We start from the raw sequence: 8,501 nt of genomic DNA on the forward strand, positions 1-8,501 counted from the left end.
TTTTTCTTGTGGCGATTCGCGTCACACCCCCCGCAACCCCCCCTCCCGCGATTCGCGGCACCCCCGTGACCCCCCACCTCCCGCAATTCGCGGCAACCCCCCACCGGAACCCCTGTGAACCCCGCCCTCCCGCGATTCGCGGCACCCACCCCCGCGACCCCCCCTCCCGCAATTCGCGGCACCTCCCCGTGATTCGCGGCAGCTCCAGAATTAAATTGCACATGGAAAACACTGACATGGCTATGGTCGACAATGAAAAAGGTTGACATGAGTTTTTGAAGTTTTTTTGTCATTTTTTGAATATTTTTTTATATTCATTCTCATGTGTCGACATGGACACCAATGAAGTGCCACACTTATGTCAACATTTACATGTGTTGACCTTTCTGTGTTGATTTTTTTCTTGTGGCGATTCGCGTCACACCCCCGCAACCCCCCCTCCGGCGATTCGCGGCACCCCCCCGCGACCCCCCCCCCCTCCCGCAATTCGCGGCAACCCCCCACCGGAACCCCCATGAACCCCGCTCTCCCGCGATTCGCGGCACCCACCCCCCGCAACCCCCCCCTCCCGCAAATCGCGGAACCCCCCCACGATTCGCAGCAGCCCCAGGATTAAATGGCACATGCAAAACACTGGCACGGCTATGGACACCAATGAAGTGACACAGTTATGTCAACATTTACATGTGTTGACCTTTCTGTGTTGAGTTTTTCTTGTGGCGATTCGCGTCACATCCCCCCGCAAACCCCCCTCCCGCGATTTGCGGCACCCCCCGTGACCCCCCACCTCCCGCAATTCGCGGCAACCCCCCACCGGAACCCCTGTGAATCCCGCCCTCCCGCGATTCGCGGCACCCAACCCCGCGACCCCCCCCCTCCCGCAATTCGCGGCACCCCCCGTGATTCGCGGCAGCTCCAGAATTAAATTGCACATGGAAAACACTGACATGGCTATGGTCGACAATGAAAAAGGTTGACATGAGTTTTTGAAGTATTTTTTTTCATTTTTTGAATGTTTTCATATTCATTCTCATGTGTCGACATGAACAACCAATGAAGTGCCACACTTATGTCAACATTTACATGTGTTGACCTTTCTGTGTTGATTTTTTCTTGTGGCGATTCGCGTCACCCCCCCCCCAACCCCCCGCAACCCCCGGCACACACACACCCCCCCGCGATTCTCGGCACCCCACCCCGTGACCCCGCCTCCCGTGATTCACGGCACATCCCCCGCGACCCCCCCCTACCATGATTCGCCGCAACCCCCGCCCCCGTAACCCCCCTCCCGCGATTTGCGGCAACCCACCCCGCGACCCCCCTCCCGCGATTCTCTGCAATCCCTCCCCTCCCGCGATTCGCAGCATCCACCCCCCCACAACCCCCCCCCCCTCCTGCAATTCGCGGCACCCCCCGCGACCCCCCCTCCTGCAATTCGCGGCACCCTCCGCGACCCCCCCTCCCGCGATTCGCGGACACCTAAGTTGCAATACAGGGCATCTTTCATACAATTCTAACCATATTTCTCATATACAAACGTTCACAAATTAAGGGGGCGCAGCCCCTTACGACGGTGTGAAGAGCGCCCGTAGGGCGCGATGAATCACCTAGTATGACTATAAATGGTGGCGGCACTAAAGAACGGTCACTATAGGAAAGTGGGGTTAAAGATCACTATGCATACACACATCACTGTTGATCACTCTCCCTGGTTATCCACCCAGGCAGGTGTGGCCATCCCCCGTGCAGAAGCATGGCCCATGACAATCGATGTCAAGGGAGAGTGCACCCCACTATCTACATACACACAGAGTTATTAAAGAATGACCGTTCTTTACCGCCGCCGAAGAAGAAAAATAGGGAAAGGGTGGGTGGGGCTTCTCAGGACAGAGGCAGATCACTCTAGCACGTGATCATTCCTAACCTTTCTAATCCCCCCCCCTGTACTGATAGGCTTTATGCCCACTTCATTACTAGAGATGAGCGGCGGGCACTTTTTCGGGTTTTGGTTTTGTATCTGGATCTCCCTTTGTGTTTTGGATCTGGGTTGGTTTTGGCAAAACCACCCTTGCGGGTTTTGGTTTTGGATCTGGATTTTTTTTGGAAAAATGCTAAAAATTGCTAAAATGACAGAATTTGGGCCTGTTTCTGCCCCTAAAGTGTTATTAAGCTCAATAACATTAGTTTCCACTCATTTCTAGTCCATTTTGATCACTTCACAGCTCACAAAATTGTTTTCATTTACTGTAGAGTGGCCAATTTCCCCTGTATGAGTTTCCTGCGCAGACGCCGGTCTGTGCAGAGACTGACTTCTAACCTGCGGCAAGTGTTTATCTGTTCTGATCAGTTTAAAATCTAATAAGACCCCTATCTGTCGTGATCAGGTTGATGAACTCTGGAAACATTACCAGTTGCCTCCTTAGCCATCACCTAATGGGTGGAGGGGAGGGGGGTAATTGGTGGCAGATAACCGAGTTCCTCCACCACTCTAGGACCCCTGGTTTGGAGATCCCTATCTAGTCTACCTTTATAGACCCCTATCTAGGTTGTGAGGTCTATCAGTCTGCGACATCTGTCACCCAATTTACCGCTAAGTTTAATTCGTTTGATATGACTGGCTAGGCGGGTGTTCCCTTACCTCCCTCTCCACTTCACAACTTCACGTGTGTCCCTCCCGAAGCAGCACACTCGGTCTAATTGGATGACCATCCCCAGCTGTTTGGACTTCCCCTCCCCACCATTCATCCATCATATCCCAAAAAAATATTTATTGCTCCAAAGAGCCAAAAAAAGAAGAAAAAAGAGCAAGAAAAAGATTTGCTGGGGCTCTCCCACCCAGCCATCCATCCTGGACATCCCATCCAAAAAAAGAAGTATGATAGGAATGGATGAGACCATGGATGTCCATGAGGACATATTTTCATCCATAATGGATGATGTGGAGAGAGAAATCACCCATCTCCCCACCATTCATCCATCAAAGATTTAAAAAATTAATGACGCTACAAAGAGCCAACAAATGACGCAGAAAGAGGTGCAAGTAAAATAATTGCTGGGGCCCTGCCACCCAGTCATCCATCCGGGACATCTCATCCAAAAAAAGAAGTATGATAGGAATGGATGAGACCATGGATGTCCATGAGGACATATTTTCATCCATAATGGATGATGTGGAGAGAGAAATCACCCATCCCCCCACCATTCATCCATCAAAGATTTAAAAATTAATGACGCTACAAAGAGCCAACAAATGACGCAGAAAGAGGTGCAAGTAAAATAATTGCTGGGGCCCTGCCACCCAGCCATCCATCCGGGACATCCCATCCAAAAAGAAGTACGATAGGAATGGATGAGACCATGGATGTCCATGAGGATTGCAGGCCCTTGGATTTAACAGAGAAAGGGGAGCAGGACGGTGACGCTGGGCGGGCTGCTACATGTTTGTTCACAGTTTCTTTTGACAAAAACTTCTGATGGATGCGCTGCAAATGACGTAACAGTGAGGAGGTCCCAAGGTGCTGTACGTCCTTAACTCTACTTACAATAGCTTTACAAACGCTACACACGGCTTGACAGTTGTTGTCCGGATTTGGTTAGAAATAATTCCATACATACGAGGTGGATTTTTTGGTCTTTTGCCCTGGCATGACAATGGGCTTTTCCATACCCCGGACAACAACTGTCTCCGTCGGTGCCTTAAAACAAACAACATCATCCTCAACATCGTCATCATCCGCATCCCTCTGTGTGCCAGCTTCACCAACAGAATCCACATCCTCATCCAATTCCTCAGAAGCATCCTCAATAACCAGGTCAGCATCTTGACTGTGGATGCTCTTGCACACACTTGCAGAGGGCACGCAAATGGTGAAATGAACCTCCTCTTCATGAACAGTATTTGAAAGGTCCGGCTCACATATGGCATCCGCGGACACACTTAGACTCTCCTCTGGGATTTGTGACACTTGTGAACTCGCCTTTGTCTTAAAAACTTTCATTCTTTTTTTTGTAGTAGCAGAAGGGCTACCATCATTCTTTTGAGACGCTGTACCATCAGTCAGAAACAAAGGCCAAGGCCGTAGCCTTTCCTTCCCACTGCGTGTGGTGAACGGCATATTGCCAATTTTATTTTTCTCCGCACGTGACTTAATTTTTTTTTATGGACCATTGTAAAATAAGATGTCTGCTTTGCTTTTACATGGCCTCTAGGCCTTTGACCATCGGCCTTGCCATCATGAATCTGACTGGTGGTAGCAGCTTCAGTACTTCTATCAGGTTGCTGATCTCCCACTATTTCCTCCTCCATCATCCTCCAAAAATGTGTTTTTATTTTAATACTTTTATTTATTTTTCTTATTTTTTACACTGGACACAGCCTGTGACACTGGACACTGCCCCTGGTCACTGGACACTGCCCCTGGACACAGCCCGTTACACTGGACACTGGATATATGCCGTCACACTGGACACTGGATATAGTCCGTCACACTGGACACTAGATATATATGCCGTCACACTGGACACTGGATATATGTCATCACACTGGACACTGGATATATGTCGTCACACTGGACAATGGATATATGTCACGCTGGACACTGGATATATGCCGTCACACAATGGTTAGATGTCACACTGGACACTGGATATATGTCGTCACACTGGACACAGGATATATGTCGTCACACTGGACAATGGATATATCTGTCACACTGGACACTGGATATATGTCCTCACACTGGACACAGGATATATGTCGTCACACTGGACACAGGATATATGTGACTCGTGACACTGGACAATGGATATAGGCCGTCACACTGGACACAGCCCCTTGTATTACTGCAGCCCCTGTACACAGTGTACTACTCAGCAGCACTGCAGCCCCTGCGTGTGAGCACTGCAGCACTGAGTTAGTTAAATCACACAACACAAGGCTCAGGGCTAAATAAATCACAACACAGGGCTTAGGGCTAAATAAATCACAACAGGGCACGGGCCACAGGACAGCCCCTGGACAGTGGACACTGCAGCCCCTGCGTGTGAGCACTGCAGCACCTAGTTCACACCTCCCAACTGTCCCGATTCCCGCGGGAACGTCCCGATATTCGGGGACGTTCCCGCGTCCCGCCCGGGGCCGCCATTGTCCCGCGGTGGGGGGGGACAGTTGGGAGCCCCCCCAGCTTCCCGAGAATAGACGCTGTGCGCATGCGCACAGCGTCTATTCAGCGCCGACGAGCGGCGAAAACGGGGGCGTGGCCGAATTTCGCGTCACACCGTGAGGCCACGCCCCCTTTCCGCGAGGCCGCACCCCCTTTTCGGGAGCGCGCGCGGCTTCGCCGCGCGGACGTCCCGACCTCCCAACTTTGAAAGTTGGGAGGTATGCTAGTTAGTTAAATCACACTACAGGGCTCAGGCCTATAAACAGTCACTGACTCAATACAAGTCTACAACACAGTGCACGGAGCACAGGGCAGTGAGGACAAAGGACAGGTTACGGAGCACAGCACAGCACGGAGCACATGCCACGGTGCACAGCACAGGGCACACAGAGCTTCCCAACCACCCTCTTCCCTCTCCAAGATTGGAGTGAAGATGGTGGGGCGCGCGTGCGTCTTTTATAAGATCCCGCTCCCGCGAGAATCCGACAGCGCGATGATGACGTTTTGCCTCATTTTCGGTCCGGAATTGAGGCGGGAACTCCCGAGCCGCCTCGGATCCTGACCCGGATCCCGAGATTCGGATCTGTCGGACCTCGGGGATACGGACCCGCTCATCTCTACTCATTACCATAACACCTGACTAGCTACTAAAGTGCAGCCTGAGGAACCCTTCAGTGGTTTATGTCTACCTCACTGCTTAATCAGTATTCGGTGTTTCTGGAACCCTCCCAAGCACCAAAGAACTGCTTTCAGCAACTGCCCACACCTTCAGCCACCCTGCATGACATCACATACAGTAACGAGGGGGTGCACTTATCTTTTCTTGCCTTCTTATATAAAGTCATTATTGGTGCAAATAAATCTCTCCCCCCTTTCCTACTGTACTTCTAGAATATACCGGTTAGGTGCTGTTACAGCCGGGTGATTACTATGATTTGGTGGGTGTTTATTTTTTATGTTCAATGAATGAACTTTGAATTTATAGTGAGAGGATGTCTAAATTCCTCTAGAGACCTGGTTGTGTTCAATATGTTGACAGTCACCATTTTCATATGAAAATGTTGACATGATCATATTGTTGACATTTAGGGGGACATTTACCAAAATGGATTCGTAGAAAAAAGGTGTATTCGTAGGGAGAAATACACCTTTTTTTTACGAATTTGTATTTTCGGGATTTACAATCCCAAAAATACAACAATTCGTAGTCCTAAAGATGGAACATTCGTATTTGTAGTTACAAATACGAATGTCTACACCATCGATAGAATACGACAGAAATCACCATTCAAAAGAATGGTGGTTTCTGATTTACTAAGCAGCCGTATGGATAATACGGCTGCTTAGTGGTGTAAAACACCCACGCAAATACGACAGGAAAATAGAACACCATTTTCATGTCGTATTTGCGTTTTTGCCTGCACGGATCAGTCAGATCCGTGCAGGCTTCGGTGTAAAAAAATAGAAAAATTAAATAAATAAAAAAAAAAACGGCGTGGGGTCCCCCCCACAGCCGAAACCAGCACCAGGCTGACGGAGCCTGGAGCCGGTAATTAAAAATCAGGGAACCCGACAAATAGGGTTTCCCCGATTTTTAACAACCAGCCCCAGGCTCCAGGTCCGGGGCTGGTTCCCAAAATACGGGGGACAAAATGACTAGGGGTCCCCCGTATTTCAAGAACCAGCCCCAGGCAAAACCAGCCAGCAGGGTAATGCCACAGCCGGGGGGAGACTTTTTATACAAGTCCCCCCCGGCCAAAGCATTCATCCCTACCGACCAGTCAGCCTGGCCAGGGGCCCTGGGGGAGTGGGGACCCCCCCAATAAAGGGGTCCCCCCCCTCCAGGACTTACCTGACCAGGCTGAAGCCTGGTGCTGTCCTCGATGCCCCTGGGCGGTGGGCATCGAGCTGATGGTTTTGTGTAAAAAATAGAATAAAAACCATTGTTTTTTACTGTGGCACTACAAGTGCCAGCAAGCCTCCCCAGCAAGCTGGGACTTGGATAACCACAAGTCCCAGCCTGCTGGGCATTAAAGGGCCCGCTGGGTCTTGTAGTGCCACCGTAAAAAAAATAGTTAAATAAAACACACTGACACCCGTTGTAAATAAAAGTTTAATACACACATTACATACATACTGATACTTACCTTTCTTGATCCCGTAGGTAGCCCTGGTCCTGATGTCCTGTGTCGTCCTCCAGGTCCATGTCGGCTGTCTGCGTCGTCCTCCAGGTCCATGTCGACGGTCCGTGTCGTCCTCCAGGTCCATGGCGGTGTCCGGGTCCGAAGAAATCCATGTTGGAGCTGTGGAAGGAAATCCTACTCACCTGTTCCTGCGCTGAAGAAGTCTTCTCTTGATCCGACGTAGTCCAGGTAATCTTCCTGCTGTCGCCGGTCCCCGCTGTCTCCGCTGTCCGTGCATCGCGCTGAGGAGAGATGCTGAAGTTTCATATTCGGCGCCTCTCCTCAGACTGAATTCTATTGGCCGCCTAGCAGGCCAATCAGGAGCCGACTTTCTCGGCTCCTGATTGGCCTGCTAGGCGGCCAATAGAATTCAGTCTGAGGAGAGGCGCCGAATATGAAACTTCAGCATCTCTCCTCAGCGCGATGCACGGACAGCGGAGACAGCGGGGACCGGCGACAGCAGGAAGATTACCTGGACTACGTCGGATCAAGAGAAGACTTCTTCAGCGCAGGAACAGGTGAGTAGGATTTCCTTCCACAGCTCCAACATGGATTTCTTCGGACCCGGACACCGCCATGGACCTGGAGGACGACACGGACCGTCGACATGGACCTGGAGGACGACGCAGACAGCCGACATGGACCTGGAGGACGACACAGGACATCAGGACCAGGGCTACCTACGGGATCAAGAAAGGTAAGTATCAGTATGTATGTAATGTGTGTATTAAACTTTTATTTACAACGGGTGTCAGTGTGTTTTATTTAACTATTTTTTTTACGGTGGCACTACAAGACCCAGCGGGCCCTTTAATGCCCAGCAGGCTGGGACTTGTGGTTATCCAAGTCCCAGCTTGCTGGGGAGGCTTGCTGGCACTTGTAGTGCCACAGTAAAAAACAATGGTTTTTATTCTATTTTTTACACAAAACCATCAGCTCGATGCCCACCGCCCAGGGGCATCGAGGACAGCACCAGGCTTCAGCCTGGTCAGGTAAGTCCTGGAGGGGGGGACCCCTTTATTGGGGGGGTCCCCACTCCCCCAGGGCCCCTGGCCAGGCTGACTGGTCGGTAGGGATGAATGCTTTGGCCGGGGGGACTTGTATAAAAAGTCTCCCCCCGGCTGTGGCATTACCCTGCTGGCTGGTTTTGCCTGGG

This window comes from Crinia signifera, chromosome 1 (assembly GCF_055691185.1).
Source record: "Crinia signifera chromosome 1, ASM5569118v1, whole genome shotgun sequence".
In the NCBI taxonomy this organism is placed as follows: Eukaryota; Metazoa; Chordata; class Amphibia; order Anura; family Myobatrachidae; genus Crinia; species Crinia signifera.